The sequence below is a fragment of the Chrysemys picta genome, chromosome 5 (assembly GCF_011386835.1).
Source record: "Chrysemys picta bellii isolate R12L10 chromosome 5, ASM1138683v2, whole genome shotgun sequence".
NCBI lineage: Eukaryota > Metazoa > Chordata > Testudines > Emydidae > Chrysemys > Chrysemys picta.
The window spans coordinates 52327120-52348397 of NC_088795.1; the positions used below are offsets into that span (position 1 = coordinate 52327120).

The 21278-nt window shown below is 40.7% G+C and overlaps 1 long non-coding RNA gene across 1 annotated transcript in view; it reads right to left on the minus strand.

Annotated features, from left to right (window-relative positions):
- The window catches only part of LOC101936765 (uncharacterized), a 53352-nt gene that overhangs the window by 24230 nt on the left and 7844 nt on the right, over positions 1–21278 (minus strand). Inside the window, exons 2-3 of the long non-coding RNA XR_254996.3 lie at positions 2282–2384; positions 1637–1718 (exon numbers count right to left, since the gene is read on the minus strand). This is a non-coding gene — a long non-coding RNA (uncharacterized LOC101936765). The remainder of the gene's footprint in view (positions 1–1636; positions 1719–2281; positions 2385–21278) is intronic.

Consider the following 21278-nt stretch of genomic DNA (forward strand, 5'->3'; position numbering starts at 1 on the left):
CAAGGCTGGAGTGAGACTCACTGGGCTCCTTAGTCACAGCCCTCTTATCAGGGCCACCTGTGACCAGCTACCTAGCCAGCCTTCCTCAGCTGCTCTCACTCCTTTTATCCCAGGAGCGGGGTAACCGCCCCGCTACATGCCCTAAATTGCTAGCCCAGGGGTCAGCAACCTTTCAGAAGTGGTGTACAGTGTCTTTATTTATTAACTCTAATTTAAGGTTTTGCATGCCAGTAATATATTTTAATGTTTTTTAGAAGGTCTCTTTCTACAAGTCTATAATATATAACTAAACTATTGTTGTATGTAAAGTAAATAAGGTTTTTAAAATGTTTAAGAAGCTTCATTTAAAATTAAATTAAAATGTAGAGCCCCCCGGACCGGTGGCCAGGACCTGGACAGTGTGAGTGCCACTGAAAATCAGCTCGCGTGCAGCCTTTGGCGCACGTGCCATAGGTTGCCTACCCCTTGGCTAGCCTATGGTCACACAGAAAGACCATGGCAGAGATGGGAATGAAACTCAGATGCAACATTATCCATCTGCTGAAATAATGAACATTTATCTGGTGACTTTGAAATGGCCAGCTCACTCTTTTCAGCAGCTGTTTAATGGAGCAGTGAAATCAGCTCAGAAATAAAGCAAACTATTCATGACTTGGGTATTCTGTTTTACTAGTAATTTTTCTGCAGTATGATGAATATTAAAAATATCAGAAGTCCAATTTTTTTCTGGGCATAAACAAAATAATACCTCTCTGAACTGTGCGACAATCCCAATTGTGCCATGTGTCACTTTTTCCCCACTCTATCTCTTTATCCAAGATGATGCCCTTAAAAAAAAACTGAACTGAACTGAAACTCCTATCTTTAAAGTATCTAGCCAAATCATGTGATAGGGTACAAAGGAATCTCCTATTGCTTCATGAACACACATCTGTGTAAACTAATTTGAGTAATTGCTCTTTCATGGGGATGGAGGGAAAGGATAAGTGGGGAGGGGAGGTTGAGATGAATAGGAAAGGTATCTGGTTCACATGGCAGCAATCTATAAGACTCTGCTGGAAGGGGCAGGATAGGTCAGGAATGTCCTCAGTTCCCATTCAGAACCTCACTGCTATTAGCATTAAGCCTCCATCTGGACTGCAATAGAATGCCACCAGCACCAACCACTCCTAAACTTCCAACAGTGTCGGCTGTGATTCAATGGAGCCTGACAAGATAACCAATGGCTGTCCCGCCAGCAATGCTGTACATTCCATCCACTTGATCCCCAATCATTCAAGTGAAAATTAACTTCCTCTCATCTGATCACCAAAAAAAAAAGAGAAAGAAAGAAAGAGAGAAAATACCTTGTCAGAAAATGAAGATTCTGTTAATGTGAATGATTTGGGGTAAGGTAGGTGTTGGGATTCAACTGAAACAAATGTTTATTAGGGGAGGAGGTTCAGCCTTTGTCACAAGGGAGAAGATACACTATTTGTGTTAGCTACATCTGTGGTGCGCACATGCACACAACAGCAACAACAAAACAGATGTACTAGAAGGAGAGTGTGTTCCCTGAAGGATGGAAAATTTGTTCACTTTCCCCACAAACAGATTCTTTTCCCAACCTGGAAGTCCCAAACTTCTGAGTGTTTACCTTGCAATTTGAGAACATGCTCCATGGGTGGCAGCAACTGGACCCCAAGTAAAATCTGAGTCAGATAACTGACAGGCTGTCTCTGCAAGAGACATGATGGTCTTATCAGAGATGAGCAGGCATTGAATAAAACTCCCACTCTGTCCCTTCCATTCTGCCCCCCTCCATCTACACACACTTCTGGAGCATTTGTAAGAACTAGTCTAAGGGATCAGAAAACCTGAAGAGTTTTTGTCTTGCCTAACGCTGCAGAGCTCCACAACCCATTACCAAAACTCAGTGTCATTTAGGCATAGGGTGACCAGACAGCAAGTGTGAAAAATCGGGACTGGGGTGAGGGGGTAATAAGTGCCTATATAAGAAAAAGCCCCAAATATCGGGATTGTCCCTATAAAATCGGGACATCTGATCAACCTATTTAGGCACCAACAACCCCTACCTCTTACTATTAGGGACAACATTTTTTTTACAGGAAATTACATACTGCATAATAAACTACTGATCAAAGAGGCACACCAAATTATTGTTCATGCAGTGCCAGAGGAAAACTGGACCCATAATATCAGTTATTAACGCACATAGTACATTTCTGAATGTCAATTCTATCACAAGCTAAATGTATCCTTTTATTATCTTAAAGATTACCTTGTTTTTTTAACACATGAACAACCTGGAGGAGCTGAGTAATTGTTTCATAAACAAAGGTGCTTTTGTCCCAGGAATCCACTAACCACAACGAGACTCCACCCTGCATAATAAACAGAGCAGATTGAGTTGGTTGCTGTCATTTAAAGGATAAAGAGAGACATGTTTTTGTGTCTCTAATTGTTTAGACAGAAATCAGTCCCAGAATAAATACGGCATTAACAACTTCAAGAATTCAAACATCCTGAATCTCCTCCACCACCCCAAAAATATCATGAGTTTGTCTTAAAAATCATAAGACTTTTAAAAAAATCATATTTGCCTCCTGGTTTTTGGCCTTCCGCAGAGCTGTTACTCTAGGGGAAAGTTGAGATCTGGATCTTAACTGTGTGGCTTATGTCTGTCTCGTCTCAGATTAATCTACAGTATAGACTGGTTGAGCAATACAGAATGTTTTGCAATATGCTCTTCAGACCCTCTGACTTGAGGAAACAAGCCTACTCTCAAGTACTTTCAAAGCAAAAAATGTGATGGACTTTTGCATGCAGACACCGAGTATGATTTTCAGCTTGCAGATGGCTTATAGCAATGTTAGTGGCCAGACTCTGGTGAGTAACCCAACAAAAAACTGGACATTTTTGAAGTGACAAAGGCCCAGACCCTCAAAGATATTGAGGTGCCTAATTCCCATTGAAATCATTGGGAGTTAGGCATCTAAATACCTTTGAAGATCTGGGCCAAAAAATCCTTTAAATCCTTTACAAAAAATCCTTTGAGAATTGTGAAAGATTTTCCCCATTTTTAACCTTCCTGTGCTCTTTTGTTTGGGACTTTGGCTACTCATCAGTTAGAAATTCCAGGAGACTAATTACATTCCTAAAAATGGTTTCTTTTAAGGTTTCCCTTGAGGTTTGGGAGAGGGCAAAACTTGCAGGTGCTTAGATAGAAGGAGCATATTAGTAGAGAACTAGGAAACATTCAGAAAGCGAAAAAGAAATGGAAACAAGGCACAACTTTTTAAAAGCAAAAATAATTACCCATTGGAAGAGATTACCAAGTGAAATGATAAATTCATCACCACATGAAATCTTTAAATCAAGATGGGATGTCTTTCTTGACTACGTTCAAGTGCAAGTTATTGGGCTTGATGCAGCAATTACTGGGCGAAAAATCTATTGCTGTGTTATACAGGAGGTCAGACTAGATGATCATAATGGTCCCTCCTGGCCTTAAAATCCATGAGTATTACAAATATTGATGTGTTGATCTATCCTCTCCCTATTACCAGTCTCCTGATCATCTAGCTTTAGAAGATATTTTAGCTGCAGTGTTGTTGTTGTTTTAGATCCCTTCATTTTCATAAATTGACCAAAAGACTATTTTTAATGTTTTTAAATTTAAATACAGACTAAATAAGCGTCCTGATTCCTGGTGACAGTTTCTCTAAAGCACTGAGCCCAGAAGTCAGCTAACCTGTGGAACACAGTAGTAGAATTCCCTTAAAAAAACTGTAAGGTTAATGGAGATTTTCCCCTTCCATTTACAGCACATTGATGTACAGTCAAATCCAAAGCCGCTTATATGACCCTATCCCCTATCACAGATTTGGAGCAGGGTTAGAGAAACTGAGATGCAGATCTGCACACCATCACCAGGTTAGGTTAAAGATTTGCAAAACTAAAATCTGACCTCTGTCACGATGCACAAATGGTTTTTGTTAAACCTTATCAGTTGGATCAGATTGCTGTTGGCAGAGACATTTTTTCTCATATTTACTTTATAAATCCTATGCATTATTGTTACACCTGGACAATAACCTGAGAATCTCTGGATAAAGTTGAGAAGTGTGAGCAACAAGGGTGATGTCGTGGTTGGAGTCTGCTATAGACCACCAGACCAGGGGGATGAGGTGGACCAGGCTTTCTTCTGGCATCTAGCAGAAGTTGCTAGATCGCAGGCCCTGGTTCTCATGGGAGACTTTAATCACCCTGATATCTGCTGGGAGAGCAATACAGCGGTGCACAGACAATCCAGGAAGTTTTTGGAAAGTGTAGGGGACAATTTCCTGGTGCAAGTGCTGGAGGAACCAACTAGGGGCAGAGCTTTTCTTGACCTGCTGCTCACAAACAGAGAAGAATTAGTAGGGGAAGCAAAAGTGGATGGGAACCTGGGAGGCAGTGACCATGAGATGGTTGAGGTCAGGATCCTGACACAAGGAAAAAAGGAGAGCAGCAGAATACAGACCCTGGACTTCAGAAAAGCAGACTTTGACTTCCTCAGGGAACAGATGGGCAGGATCCCCTGGGAGAATAACATGAAGGGCAAAGAGGTCCAGGAGAGCTGGCTGTATTTTAAAGAATCCTTATTGAGGTTGCAGGAACAAATCATCCCGATGTGTAGAAAGAATAGTAAATATGGCAGGCGACCAGCTTGGCTAAACAGTGAAATCCCTGCTGATCTTAAACGCAAAAAAGAAGCTTACAAGAAGTGGAAGATTGGACAAATGACCAGGGAGGAGTCTAAAAATATTGCTCAGGCATGCAGGAGTGAAATCAGGAAGGCCAAATCACACTTGGAGTTGCAGCTAGCAAGAGATGTTAAGAGTAACAAGAAGGGTTTCTTCAGGTATGTTAGCAACAAGAAGAAAGTCAAGGAAAGTGTGAACCCCTTACTGAATGAGGGAGGCAACCTAGTGACCGAGGATCTGGAAAAAGCTAATGTACTCAATGCTTTTTTTGCCTCTGTCTTCACAAACAAGGTCAGCTCCCAGACTGCTGCACTGGGCAGCACAATATGGGGAGAAGGTGACCAGCCCTCTGTGGAAAAAGAAGTGGTTCGGGACTATTTAGAAAAACTGGACGTGCACAAGTCCATGGGGCCGGATGCGCTGCATCCGAGGGTGCTAAAGGAGTTGGCGGATGAGATTGCAGAGCCATTAGCCATTATTTTTGAAAACTCATGGTGATCAGGGGAGGTCCCAGATGACTGGAAAAAGGCTAATGTAGTGCCCATCTTTAAAAAAGGGAAGAAGGAGGATCCGGGGAACTACAGGCCAGTCAGCATCACCTCAGTCCCTGGAAAAATCATGGAGCAGGTCCTCAAGGACTCAATTATGAAACACTTAGAGGAGAGGAAAGTGATCAGGAACAGTCAGCATGGATTCACCAAGGGGACGTCGTGCCTGACCAACCTAATTGCCTTCTATGATGAAATAACTGGCTCTGTGGATGAGGGGAAAGCAGTGTATGTGTTATTCCTTGACTTTAGCAAAGCTTTTGATACGGTCTCCCACAGTATTCTTGCCGCCAAGTTAAAGAAGTATGGGCTGGATGAATGGACTGTAAGGTGGATAGAAAGCTGGCTAGATCGTCGGGCTCAACGGGTAGTGATCAATGGCTCCATGTCTAGTTGGCAGCCGGTTTCAAGTGGAGTGCCCCAAGGGTCGGTCCTGGGGCCGGTTTTGTTTAATATCTTTATTAATGATCTGGAGGATGGTGTGGACTGCACTCTCAGCAAGTTTGCAGATGACACTAAACTAGGAGGCGTGGTAGATACACTAGAGGGTAGGGATCGGATACAGAGGGACCTAGACAAATTAGAGGATTGGGCCAAAAAAACCTGATGAGGTTCAACAACGACAAGTGCAGAGTCCTGCACTTAGGACGGAATAATCCCATGCACTGCTACAGACTAGGGACCGAATGGCTAGGTAGCAGTTCTGCAGAAAAGGACCTAGGGGTCACAGTGGACGAGAAGCTGGATATGAGTCAACAATGTGCTCTTGTTGCCAAGAAGGCTAACGGCATTTTGGGCTGTATAAATAGGGGCATTGCCAGCAGATCGAGGAACGTGATCGTTCCCCTTTATTCAACATTGGTGAGGCCTCATCTGGAATACTGTGTCCAGTTTTGGGCCCCACACTACAAGAAGGATGTGGAAAAATTGGAAAGAGTCCAGCGGAGGGCAACAAAAATGATTAGGGGTCTGGAGCACATGACTTATGAGGAGAGGTTGAGGGAACTGGGATTGTTTAGTCTCCAGAAGAGAAGAATGAGAGGGGATTTGATAGCAGCCTTCAACTACCTGAAGGGGGGTTCCAAAGAGGATGGAGCTCGGCTGTTCTCAGTGGTGGCAGATGACAGAACAAGGAGCAATGGTCTCAAGTTGCAGTGGGGGAGGTCCAGGTTGGATATTAGGAAACACTATTTCACTAGGAGGGTGGTGAAGCATGGAATGGGTTACCTAGGGAGGTGGTAGAGTCTCCTTCCTTGGAGGTTTTTAAGGCCTGGCTTGACAAAGCCCTGGCTGGGATGATTTAGTTGGGAATTGGTCCTGCTTTGAGCAGGGGGTTGGACTAGATGACCTCTTGAGGTCCCTTCCAACCCTGATATTCTATGATTCTACCTCTTTAGACTAAAACTACTCATACTTTATTCGCTTTTCAGTTTAGAGTTTTTCATTAAGTGGAGCCTTTTGTAATATGTCTTTTAAATTGCACCTTAATATAGCCTCCTATATTAATTTTTCAGTCAATAATAATAGCAGTCAATAAGGGTTACATTTAACAAAATAAATGAGTCACATGTCAGACTGTTAAAACTGATGTGCAAAATTTGTAACCAGTTGCAATAAGCTTGTAAATGTTGCACACCCAGGGAAAGATGAGGCCAGAAATGCAAAGTTTAGATCCAAATCCAAACTTTACCCAACCATAGGGTTGTTTGGAATCAGGCTTTATTTAGTTTGATCAGCAGTATCATATGTCGGTGTAGCAATACAGTTCTTGTATTTATAAAAAAAAGTTATCTCACTTTGATTTTTATACATGGAAAACAATAAAATATTACCTGTAAGAAGGTTCAAGTGGAACGCACCAGCAGTTACAGTGCAGCACGTTATTCTGCTTTACAAATGACATCCCTCTGGTGTACTTTGTTGTACCATATAGACAAGCCCTGAATCCTTTGAAAATTGATTGTTTCAATGGGCTTCTAACAAAAGTTAATAGCTATCTGGAAACAACAGTTGATTTTGGCTGCAGCCATAAAGCATACTATTTTTGACTACCATACTTCAGCAACAGTTACTATCCAGTTTGAGATTTAAATTATTTTATGCAAAATAAAAAAATGGTAGAATGTTTTGTGCTGATTTGTCTTAGAACTTAAAGTTCTTTAATATCTTCAGTCCAGTCTTTGTTTGCTTGTTGTAAGTTCATGTCAGAAATATGTTTGTTTACTTCTTTCTCTTGTATGTCCCCCCATTGTTACTACAGGCATTTGTTTCCTGCTGTTTTTCCACTGCTGTTTGCTTACTAGTATATATTGACCACATATGGTGTAAGTGGTAATGTAACCCCCATTTCTTTTCATCTCCCCTCTACATAAGTTACAATATCACAAGGGGTATTGCTATCATAGTTTCCGGCAGCAGCTTGACATGTACAGTCGGTGATCTCCCATCCGTTATGCTCTTGTAACAGGGAAGATCTGTGACAAGATTTTAGTTCACACAGCATGAATTATGTAATATCAGAGGGTTGAACGTTGTCTAAGCAAACCAAGGATGATTTTTTTCCTTATGAAATCTCTGGATCCTGGGAGCAAAATGACTCTCAAAGTACTGAAACCTCTAAAACCATAAGGAGAGAAGAGGGCTATTTTTTTTCAGTTAAATGTTGTAAATAAATGCTAAAGGTTTGGATTAAGTATTCCAGGAAAGCAACAAGGGTCCAAATTCCAAGAGATAGTTACTTGCATCTACCATTGCAGTCAACAAGAGATACACGTATTTAGGAGCAACTTTTTTGCAGATTTGGGCCAATTTTATTAACATGTAAGGCTAGATTTCCCTCAGATCACTTGTTCCATGTCATTAAAGAGGGCCTGCAATTGAGATGTTGGGTTTGGCTACATCAAACAAAACAGGAGGTCAAAACCTCGTTTTTATTTATTTATTTTCCCCAAAATCAGAAGATGGTTTGGATCTGGATCCCCCAGTATGCAAATACCCAAAGTTTGCAGGGAAAGGGATTATTCAAGATGGTCCTGGATATGGCCCACCTCTGAAAGATAACTGAGAAAATGGAGTTTGATTTATAAGTCAGTTCTGGAAATACTGCTTCTACAAAGGAGCACTATTAGAGATGAAGCCTCTTCGCATAATTGTCTGGCGCTATCTGGCCAAGGCTGGGAAGAGACATTATTCCTTGATATGCAGTACTGAAGGCCAGGATTGCTGGGATTAATAACATCAGCTGCTGGTTCTGCACAGTTAGGGTGAATACCTTACATCTACCAGTTGTCTCTAACCAGAAGCAAGAGGAAGACCAAAGACAGGGTAGGCCCACTGCTCAGTGAGGAGGGAGAAACAGTAACAGGAAACTTGGAAATGGCAGAGATGCTTAATGACTTCTTTGTTTCGGTCTTCACGGAGAAGTCTGAAGGAATGCCTAACATACTGAATGCTAATGTGAAGGGGGTAGGTTTAGAAGAGAAAATAAAAAAAGAACAAGTTAAAAATCTCTTAGAAAAGTTAAATGCCTGCAAGTCACCAGGGCCTGATGAAATGCATCCTAGAATACTCAAGGGGCTAACAGAGGAGGTATCTGAGCCTCTAGCTTTTATCTTTGGAAAATCATGGGAGACAGGAGAGATTCCAGAAGACTGGAAAAGGGCAAACATAGTGCCCATCTACAAAAAGGGAAATAAAAACAACCCAGGAAACTACAGACCAGTTAGTTTAACTTCCGTGCCAGGGAAGATAATGGAGCAAGTAATTAAGGAAATCATCTGCAAACACTTGTCCATGAAACAATCTTGGCTCTCCCACACAAGCATTTTACCTAGTTTCCTCAAGCTAAATCAGCAGTTTGTGAAGCAGTGAATCCGGTCTACCCTAAAGATAAAAATTCAGCAGGACGCAGAAGTGGCAATAGTCAAATAAATGAGAGAAGGTGAGCGGACATCCATGAAATGAGCTTTGGTGGCAAAAATTGGTAATACCAGGATTGTCTTGGGAATAAATTATTGTTTAAGCAGTTCCACTTTGTATAAAATACTTAAATAGTCAGAGAGAGAGAGAGAGAGAATATGACCATATAACCCAGTAATTAGAGCACTCATCCAGGAAGGAGGACACCTGGGTTCTAGCCCCTGCTTCAATTAATATTTAATAATGTTTACATAGTAGAACAGCTTCAACAGGAGATATTGTGAAAGACCCCCCTATTTTCAGGGAGTTCAATTTTGATACCTATTATTGTTTGCCAATATCTTTTTTGTAAAGTCACTTTATATTTTTTTCTTTCTGTGGCTAATCTGAAGCAAAAGGTTCTTAGCCATTTCACAATCTGAATAGTTAATGATGATACCTTCAAAAATTTTAAACAACTCTGAGAAGTTTCACCTTAGACCCACCATTTACATGATTCCCCATTCTAATGAGGCCAAACAAGCTGCTAGCCATCTGCCTGCTGATCAAGGTCACCTGAGTGTGCATAGCAATCTTGTTCTTATAAAGAGCACATTGACAGGTAATAATACAATGCATTAGGCCACTGCACTCTACCACTACAGTTTTTGTAACAGTTTGCTGTGAGCCAAGGCCTGTTGTGCCAGATGTAACACTGTTTTAACTGGCACAGAGAGTGATAAAAGGAGTGTCAGTCTTAATTTAAGGTTTACAACATAGAAAATTTTACTGGGAGTTAAATGAACTACTTACACATAGCACAATAATTTGTTCTCCATGAACCTGAGAGGCAACACTGTGATAAGATTTTTGGACAGGAGTGAACTGGGAGTTGGGAGAGAGAGCAATCGTTAAGATACTAGTAAGTAGTTCGTGTACTGGGCTCCCTGCACTGCCATAGGCCTGGTGATGTCCAGTCACTGCAGGCACAAGGCAAAGCAGAGACTGCCAGGCAGGACTCTGCTCTTGTCCACTAGGACCACAGCCTCCCCAACCCCTGCACCTTGCACTTACAGTGATTAAGTGTCACTGGCCCCACAGCAGCACAGGGAGCCCTCTGCAACTCCACTGTCTTGGCTCACTCATTCTCATGACAGCAGGGCTGCACAGGGCTCCTTGCACTATTGCAAAAGCCATTCAGCACCACAATGGTTTCCCCTGCACCTGGGGACTCATCCTCTTCCTCCTCCTGCTCATCACAGTACTGGCTGTGGGGTATCTGCTCTATGATCCAAACCTCCACATTATCAAAATCCCTTCCTTGTCCCCCAGCATGAGATACATGGAAGGGATCTGGATAATGCAGAGGTTTGGATAATAGGGTTTAGAATAAACAGGAGTATACTGTATCAGTATCCACCCTTGTTGAGCTGACCTCAGGATCTGGGCAAAGTCTGAGCCCCATTGAAATCAATGGCAGACCATAATTAATTTCAATAGGGCCAGGATTCATCTGTATAGGTTAAGCCAAATGCCATTGAATACTAACTCGGGGCACACTGCCAATTTTCTGCTTAGTCTAGTACCCTGCTTCAGACGGCAGCCAGTACTTAATTTTTCAGAGAAAGGCAACATACTCAAAAAATGTCCTTGACTAATTGTATAATATTCTAGTGAGGGGAGGGAATTATGAGCCTGATCATACAGTCCTCACCTGGGCAAAATTCTATTGGTTTCAATGGAAGTTTCACCTATGTAAAGACTCCAGCATCAGGCACTTTTTCCTGTCCCCAGCTGGTATTCAGTTTTTCCCCTGAATCCAGATTAATAGCTCATGTGGGTAATTTTTATCCTTGCTAGTGTAACAGTTAATTCTTTTCTTTTTCATGTGTCTCTAGTCCTTATTATGATCTAACCAGGTGATTTGCCACAGAATCATCCTGCCTCAGCAATTTCCATAGATTAAATAAATGTTGCATGAAAAAAGAGTTTCTTTTTATCTGTTTTAAATTTGTTGCCTTTTAATTTCAGAAAAATGTCCTGTTGTTCTTTTACTGTGAGAAGGGTAAGTAACATCATCTGATTGGGCTTCTCTTTACCATTCATTATCTTATATACCTAAAACATATATCCTTTTATAATGTTCTCCTTCCTTAACTAGGTCATCCTAGCCTTTTAAATTTCTCCTTGCTTGGAAGCCCCTATGCCTCTAATAATTTTTATTGCCCTTCTCTGGATCTTTTCTATTTTTGCCATGTCCTTGATATAATGTGACCAGAACTGAATGCAGCATTCAAGGGTAGGAATAGGATGTACCTTCTGTTTCCAGAATGTCATTTTAATATCTTCTGTATAATTTTGTATCCTCTGCTTAATAGAGTCTAATACCTCATTCATTCTGACTACCACTGAAAACTGTGCAGCCATCTTCAATGAGCTGTCAACTTAGACTCATAGACCTTTATAATCACAGAGGTCACTGCTATTATAAATCAGAGTGCTTCAGTGTATTCAGATACTTCAGAAGTTGTAAGCTCTCTGGGGCAGGGACTCTCTTCTTTGTTATTTGTTTTTACAGGGTCTAGCACAGTGGTGCCCTGGTCTTGACTGGGGTTCTAGGCACTACAATAATAATAAATTGTTCTTTCCAAGGTGCATTGCAAACTAAATCCCTGGTCCTGCAAACACTTACACACATGCATATCTTTATTCACATTAATGTTATATATTTGCACAAGAGTTTGAATGATTAGGCCACATTTATTTCTGCTTAAAAACTGCTTATGAGCTAGATATAACTGTTACAATTAGTCTCTTGTATTTGTTAAATCTCATGAATGCTGTTGCTATTATTGAGCTGGAAGCACAACTGGTTAACAACAAACTGTCAGAGTTTTCAGTATATGAAATTCATTTCCTATTGTTGTTGAATACAAAGAGGATATTTGCAACACTTTCTGAGTCATTCGTGATTTCCATCACATGCACGCATGCCTCTTGCTCTTTCCACATTGGTTCCCCTCTCCAGTCTAATAAAGTAAAGATGTTGATTTCATCACTGACTGCTTCTGTGATTCAAATTATATACTACTCTCAAATCTTGGGGGGAAAGGCTTTTTTTTTAGGTTAAACATATGAAATGCATGTTTCAACCTATGGGACATCTCTTTGTTACATCTTTGTATAGTGCCTCATACAATGGTGATGGGACCTTGGTGCTGTCCCACAATCATAATAAATAGTAGTAAACGGTTTCTAGGAAATGTTATAAAAAATTATGTTTAAAATAGAATGAAAAAAACATTTTCAGCTTTAAACCATTTGGAGGATTGTTGCGATTTTGGTTGGTTTTTTGCTCGGCTTGTGTTTTTTGCTCATCAATAACTTAAAAGTGACTGATCAATAGCAATGGTAAACATGGCATCATGCTGACCAGGTATAATGCAGCTACAGACAGTCAGATATGGGTTATCTACTGACAGAGCAGTTGCAGGAGCCTAGCTATAGAACTCCTTCACAGAAGATACCAAACTGAGCTGGGGTCTCACTGCACAGATGTCTGAGTATAAGACACAAACGCACACACTTTTTTCTGAGGAAGTGTGCCCCAGAAATAATGCCCATAAACAACAACAACAAAAGAAAATAATAAAAAAAAACCCCACAAATTCATGCACTTTGCTTATAGGGGAGGAGAGACAAATAACACCATTTTCTGTCATGGACTCTGATATTTCTAATTGTGTTTGACACTTGAGTTGCCTGGTGAGAGATTCCTCAGAAATGCCATAGATTGGATAAGATTTTAGAAAACCTAAATGTGATGAGAGTGGGCGACAGATACATAGACAGAAAAAAAATTAATGTGCTTGGGTATGGGAGCCAGTGTACAGCAGCTGTGTGTGAAGGAAAGCAATTTTTAAATGAAGGTGCCCAGACCCTAACCAAAGCCATTAGGTCACTCACATGTTAAAATTAGGCATGTGTTTAAGTACCTTTCTGAATCAGGTCTTTAATGTGTATGCTGTAGTTTTCCAGGGGTGAAAGGACTGATCATCCCATTAGAAACAGCTCGATGTAACAAACAACCTACACTAGGCCACAACAGTTAGAAGCTGTCAAATGGTGTGCTGGCAGAAACGCCAGCTGCAGCTCCCCAGAGATGTGCACTTGGGCTGGAGTTGGCATGAGTATCGTTTTTGTAGACTTATAGATGCCATGTTGAAAGGCAGCATTTTTAACATGGTAATTTCATTTCTCTGTCTTTGAAGAAGTGCAACAGAGTGGTGCAACTCATCAGGGGGTTGATAAGCTGCTTTGTTTTCTTATTTTATAATCTGACTTTTTATTTATGCTTTATATGCTTTATACAGAAAATTTACAAGATGGAAGTGCAACACAGTAATTTTAAGAATTTTTTGGTTTTAAATTTGTCAGAAGCTTGTTGAAATCAAGGAACCTCTGGTTTTTTACAGGTAAAGCAAGTATGTTGACCAGGCAGGTATCAAGCCTAACAAAATGTGGTTCTCTACATCTACAGACTACTTCTTCCATAAATATTCATAATCCTGCTGACATCCCCCCTTGGATATTTGAGGGGAATTCTGTTTTATGTCCATGTGAAGAAAATATGTTCAGAGCATTCTGATAAAAAAAGGACCCTAACACATCTGATATGCATGACGGTGCTGTACAACTGGTTTAGAAAAAATGAAATGCATCAGTATAAACAAACAAGAACTTACCCCATAAATGGCTACTGAAGTGATGAAGTCTGGCCTCTGCAACAGAAACTATAGCCGCAATCATCACACAAAGTACACAGTACAGCGTGGGTTTCAAAAGCTCTCAGCATTGGCCTAATACTGCTTCCATTGAAGTCAATGGGAGTTTTACCAGTGACTTCGGTGGGAGCCAGTTTAAGCCAACATTGAGAACTTTTGCATATCCCATCCTACAAACATTTAAACTTACAAATAAAGAGCCAATTTCAATACGGCTACCACTAGCAAATGGAAGAAAACCTAATAGCTAGAACTGAACAAAGGTTTATTTCCCACCCAGCCAAATATTAGGTCCATTCACAGACAGGTCTGGCAGGTAGGCCATTTCCTTTGGCAAGAAAATTCAATTATCTGGAAGAAATGATTTCATATTTGGCAGTCAGGAAAACTGTTATTAAGCTAATCCTCTGTTTACAGCAGGCCCTTATTCTGACCTCCAACTTCTCTGGTCAACAGTGAGAACAAAGCATAATGAGCACCCTTCATAACATGCAACTTAAGGGATGATCACACTGTCATTTGAACACATGGCAGATGTGAGATCAGAAGCTAGAAGTCAAGCTATTGGGAAAGGAAAGCAAAATAAGAGACAAAAAGCTGCAGAACATAGAAAAGGCAAAGAGAAGAGTCCATGATGGACAATTCTATATAAATCTTAATTACTGTATTTGGCACTCAGACACTACAGTAATTATTGACCTAGAAATTGCATAGAGGATGGATTAGATAGAAAAGCTTACAGTATAAATCGGCCTTACAGAGAAACTGGCCTAATTGTCTGAAGGACACAGTAGGAATCTTGGTACTCTATTTTTAAAAACCCAGCCCACTAAATCTGTTCTGTAACACAATCCGAATGCAATTAGTCAGTAATAGGACAGTAATCATTACCCCATCAACATCCAGATGACAAAATGAGTAAATCTATATTATTCATTTGGACTAACAGAAATGAATAGTATCTTACAACATCATTGTAAGAGAACAACGTTGCACAATCAATGTCTCCAGCTTTGAAATCAATGTTTTTGCTTTGCATTGGCTTTTATGTAGCAGTTGGCGACCATTATCCTGTGACAATGTTCTTCTCTTAACATCATATCTTTAGAAAGTATAACAAAACTCTTTTTGGCAGGATTTTACCAGTAAATATTGATTTAAACTGAAGAAATGGAAGCCTTCATTGTTTTCAATCTAAAAAGCCATCTAACTTAAGCAGCATAATTCTTCTCCAGGGTGACTTATTTTAATGAAGTGCAATATTAAAGTCCAAAATAAAAATCTTCTGTGAAGTTAGAGAATGGCCAGTGTTTGCTGCTAAATAGCCTCTTTGTATAATCAGGATTTGCAAAGAGGCAAAATACAATCCAATTAACTGAAATAGCTTCATGTGATTAAACTCTGACTGGCACGATCGCTCTCATAGTTCATCGGTAGCTTTACTAACTAGCACATAGCTGAGCAGGTTCACCTGCCCTTGCTACAGCGAGTTTATATTATGGTTTACCCTTTTGAACCCTGAAACAGCCTCATTACCTGCTTTCTTCCTCCCTTACTACAGATCTCCTGCCTATGCCTTTCTTGAGCTGGTTTCTTTTTAAAGTCATCCTAGCAGTCAACAATGATCATCAAATCACCAGCTTTCATAGTATCGAATTTTCATGGTGCTCCCACTTGCTCCTGAAAAGGAAAGTGAAGAGAGAAATACTGGAAGCATTAAGCACTGCTTTCAACAAGAATCTTTTTCTTCTTGTACTTTAAATTCATTACAGTATTAAAATACAGCACAGAATGGTTTAAAGGCTATCTGGAGTGCAGTTTTGACGTTTTAGGGGCCCACAAATGGGAACCATCAGTGTTTGCCAAAATGTAAACACAACTGCAAATGGTGCCATGAATATTGCTCAACAGTCATTTGCCAATCAGAACAGAAAAGCTACTGCATAGAGCTTTTGGCAGAAACATCCAGCAAGTGACAAGTGGCTAAAACAGAGTCACTGATTTCCCTCCTTGCTGTATCATCTGCTAGGGTTGCTCTGCAGACAACTTCCTTTCCAGGTGGTTTTGTTGTGTGATCATTGTATTATTAATGATGAAGTCCAGACTAGTGCAAGTTATTCCTGTTAAATAAAATAACAGGAGAAGGACTTACTAGACAATGCCTTCCCCATAACACCTCTGTGGCTGCATGGCTTTAAAATGACCTCTGACAGAGTTAAAGATGCAAGGAGGATAAAGGAAGTACTTACTATTTATTGAAGATAGTGAAGCAGTAATTGATAGCCATGATATAGCAGTCTTTTGTTGGAAGGAGTTTTAGGAGCACTAAGAGCAAAGATTGTCAGATTAATTTCCTTGGGGATAAAGCAGAGCATCATAGGGTAGGTATGATGAACAGACTCTGGTAAAAGAACAAAAGGACTACCTATCTGCATCAATTTACAGTTTGGCATCTGAATTATAGTCCATTACCTACTAGAATTGACTGTGACACTGAATAAATACAGATACTGAATGAAAACTAATCACAGCTCTTTCATTGTAAACACTAGCATCCTAATACCAGTAATTATACCAGTATACAAACAACAACACTAAAAACAATGGTAATAACCTTAGTAGTGAAGCAGACAAGCATGAAACTATGCAATCTGTAAACTCAAAACCAAATTGGCACTTTAAAACATTCCAGTGATCAAGTCGTGGCTATATAAATCCCAAATCAATGTGCTGGCATCTTGTCTAATCAGGATGTTCCACATCCAACAAAAAACAATTTAGCAACCTCCATACAAAGTAAAAGCAACCTACTGCAATCTAGAGCTAGTCAGAAAACAAGAACTCCTGTTCTCCTGTTATTTTATGAAAAAAAATTGAGATTTCAAAATTTGTATTGAATCTGATGTGGAATGAAACAGACCTTTCAAAATTCTTCACTGGGGGGATGGAAGGGACAAAAAAACCCACAGAGACACACCACCACTTCAGAATCACTAATAGCCTGGTGGTTAGGGCACTAACCTGGGATTTGGGAAATCCAGGTTGATTTGAATTGGGAGGGTTGTTCTCCATGTGTGTCTCTGCCTCTCCAGAAATTCTGTCCTTGACCCAAGACACCTTTTGCCAAAACCAATATCGTTCCCTCAACATTTTCAGTTTAACCCAGTTGGCATTTTGTGCCAAAAATTATTTTGTCAAAAAAATCCCAAATCACTCTACTACAATCTCTTTTCCCTTCCATATCTCCCCTCTTCCCTGTTCAATCTCTCTGGCATTTCCATTCCTTGTTCTACCACACTCCTGATATTGGCAGTTCATCTGCAAATTGGGCCCAACTGCATGTGAATTTAGTGGATAACTGTTGGCCAGGGACTAAATTGAGACCACTAAGTTAACCTTCACTTGTGTCCTAGACTAAATCAGATCATCAGATGTAAAGGCTAGTGTATTAACCCACTAAACTGTTTTAAATCATTCCTCTATAACACATCAATTTAGTACTGAAGCTTATCCAAAACTCTTTGGTGTAGAAATCAGGCTAGAAATCTCACAAGAAAAGGTTTTCACAAAATTTCCATTCTTGTTCCTCTAGCAATATCAAAGTTTAACATGAGGACAATTGTTCAATGTTTTTCCATTTCCAGTCCTAAATTAAACAAAAAAATGCACAAATGTGCAAAACTCAAATGGAAAAGTTGAATTTGATTCAGATTTTCAGTAACAGATCAAATGGGGTCTTACTTTATCTAAAGCAGTGCTCACCAATTGGTAGATCGTGATCGACTGGTCGATTGCAGAACCTCTGCCAGTCAATAGCAATCTCTGGTCGCTACAAGTCCAGTGGTGCAGTGGGGCTAAGGCAGGCTCCCTGCCTGCCCTAGCCCCGCACCGCTCCCAGAGGCCGGAACATCCCGGCATGGGGGGAGGGAGGGAGGGAGGGCGGGAGGGCACGGGTCTCTGCACGCCCCTCCTGCCTGCAAGCACCGTCCCGCAGCTCCCATTGGCTGGGAACAGGGAAACACAGCCCATGGGAGCTGCAGGGGCTGTGCCTGCAGGGATGGGCAGTGCATGGAGCCATGTGCCCACCCCAAGGGGCCGCAGTGCATGGACATACTGGCAGCTTCTGGGAGTGGCGTGGGGCTAGGGCAAGCAGGGAGCCTGCCTTAGCCCCACTGTGCCACCGCCTGAGGTAAGCACCCCCCAGTGGGCACCCACACCCCTCCTGCACCCCAACCCCCAACCCAGAGCCCCCTCCTGGACCCAGCATCCTGTACCCCCTCCTGAACCCCAACCCCCTGCCCCAATCCTGATCCTCCTTCCGGAGCCAGCACCCATACCCCTTCTGCACCCTGAACCCCCTTCTGCACCCCAACCCACTGCCCCAGTCCAGAGCCCCCTCCTGCACCTAAACTCCCTCCCAGAGCTCACACCCCTCACCACTTCCTGCCCCAGGCTCATCCCAGAGCCCCCTCCCACACTTCAACCCCCTCAGACCCAGCCCAGAGCCCGCACCCCCTCCCATACCACAACCCCCTGTCCCAGTCCAGTAAAAGTGAGCAAGGGTGGGGGAGGGAGAGTGAGCAGGGGAGGGAGGGGGGAATGGAGTGAGTAGGGTGGGGCAGATCCTGGGTTGCACTTAAATTCAAAAAGTCATCTTGTGCTTAAAAAGACTGGAGACCACTGATATAAAGCAATTCATCCATCCTAAATTATATCACATAAGTAATAAGTAAATACACGATGCTTTACTAATTCAGACATTTACTTCCACTTTCAAAAGTGCTCAACATTTTAATCTTTAGTAGATAAATTACTTAATTATTTTAAGTTATTAGATTATTTAGTTTATTAGGACAGATATATATAGCACATAACTCAAGTATTTAAATGTTAGGAAATGCCAGAGTCAAGGTTGGCTATTAATTACATGATCAAATATTATTTTTCCACAGTACACTTCCAAAAGAACTATAATATTCTCCAAAACAAGAACTTAACAAAAATATCTCCTCCTGAATATGGTATTAAGTTAAATATTCCAGTTAAATTTCCATCATAGTTCAGGATAAAGGCTAGTGGATTCCTGGATATGCAGGTCCATATTCAGAATTAAATTAACCCTAATTTTGACCTGCATTTGACAATCTTTCACTGGTGGGCACTCTCACAACATTGGTAACTCTTATGCCCTTCATCTATCCACATTTACAATACTTAACATTTCCAATACTTATGGATCTTTTCTGGAGTAAATACTTATTCAACAAACTCAAAACACTTCACAGGGACATATCTATTTTCCCAAACTTTACTGAAATGTTTTATTTCATAATGTTTCATTTTGACTTCTATGTATGTTATAGTACAGTATAATAATAAAATATAACATAAAAGTCAAACTGATAAAGTTGGAACTAAACAGTTTAATAAGGTCATTTTGATGTTTCTGAAATGAAATATTTTAAGTTTAACCTGAACTCTGAATTCCTTGGTTTCTAATGTTTGTATCTGGGATAATTATAGCAACCCCATAATGTATTTTGTCCTATATTACTGACAGGTATTCTCAACAACCTTAACTCCATCTTAATATAGTTTTCAATTTGGTAATTTACATAGGGACTGATCTGAATTCAGTGACTCCCACTGATTGCAATGGGCTTTGTATCAGGCCTAAAGTTGCCATACCATCAATAATTTTGCAAGGAACCGTTTTAAAAATAAAGCAGGGATTTGGAGGCAGCCAGATCATGGTAATTGTGTGTGTGCAGGAGAATAGTTGTACACATGGGCCTTATAAAGAGAAAAGTGAGCCAGGATCTGGATAGGAAATCTCTTTCAAGGTGAAAAAGGTATAAACAGTGAGGTGGCAAAATTTGCAGATGACACAAAACTACTCAAGATAGTTAAATCCAAAGCAGACTGCGAAGAGCTACAAATGGATCTCACAAAACTGGGTGACTGGGCAACAAAATGACAGATAAAATTCAATGTTGATAAATGCAAAGTAATGCACATTGGAAACATAATCCCAACTATTCATATAAAATGATGGGGTTTAAATTAGCTGTTACTACTCAAGAGAGATCTTGAGGATAGTGGATAGTTCTCTGAAAACATCCACACAATGTGCAGCAGCAGTCAAAAAAGCGAAGAGAATGTTGGGAATCATTAAGAAAGGGATAGATAATAAGACAGAAAATATCATATTGCCTCTATATAAATCCATGGCAAACCCACATCTTGAATACTGTGTGCAGATGTGGTCTCCCCATCTCAAAAAGAGATACACCTCTACCCCGATATAACGCTGTCCTTGGGAACCAACAAATCTTACCGCGTTATAGGTGAAACTGCGTTATATCGAACTTGCTTTGATCCACCGCAGTGCGCAGCCCCCCCCCCCCCCCCCCGGAGCATTGCTTTTCCGCGTTATATCCGAATTCATGTTATATCAGGTCACGTTATATCGGGGTAGAAGTGTATATTGGAATTGGAAAAGGTTCAGAAAAGGGCAACAAAAATGATTGGGGTATGGAACAGCTTCCGTATGAGGAGAGATTAATAAGATTGGGATTTTTCGTCTTGGATAGCTAAGGGGGATTCAGATAGAGGTCTATAAAATAATGACTGGTGTGGAGAAAGTAAAGAAGTGTTATTTACTCCTTCTCATAATACAAGAGTTAGGGGTCACTACATTAAATTAATAGGCAGCAGGTTTAAAACAAACAAAAGGAAACATTTTCTTCACACAACGCACAGTCACTCTGTGGAATTCTTTGCCAGAGGATGTTGTGAAGACCAAAACTAACAGGGTTCAAAAAAGATCTAGATAAATTCATGTAGGATAAGTCCATCAATGGCTACTAGCCAGGATGGGCAGGGATGGTGTCTCTAGTCTCTGTTTGCTAGAAGCTGGGAATGGGCGACAAGGGATGGATCACTTGATGATTATCTGTTCTGTTCATTCCCTCTGGGGCACCTGGCCGTGGCCACTGTCAGAAGACAGAATACTGAGCTATATAGATCTTTGGTCTGACCCAGTATGGCCATTCTTATGTTCTTAATAGAAGGCACTGTATTGTATAAGAAGAAAGAATGAATCCATCCTGCTTGGATTTGGACCTATTGATCTAGCCATCTAGGCATTTACAACTGATTCTTAGACCAGCAAACCAAATTAGTCAAATCAATCCATTAATTCTGCCCTGCAAATAAATCATCTTTACTATGTCCCCATCAATAATTCTTTCCCCTATCTCTTTGCAGGGTTTCTCTCTGCTTCTACTGTTGCAACTGCT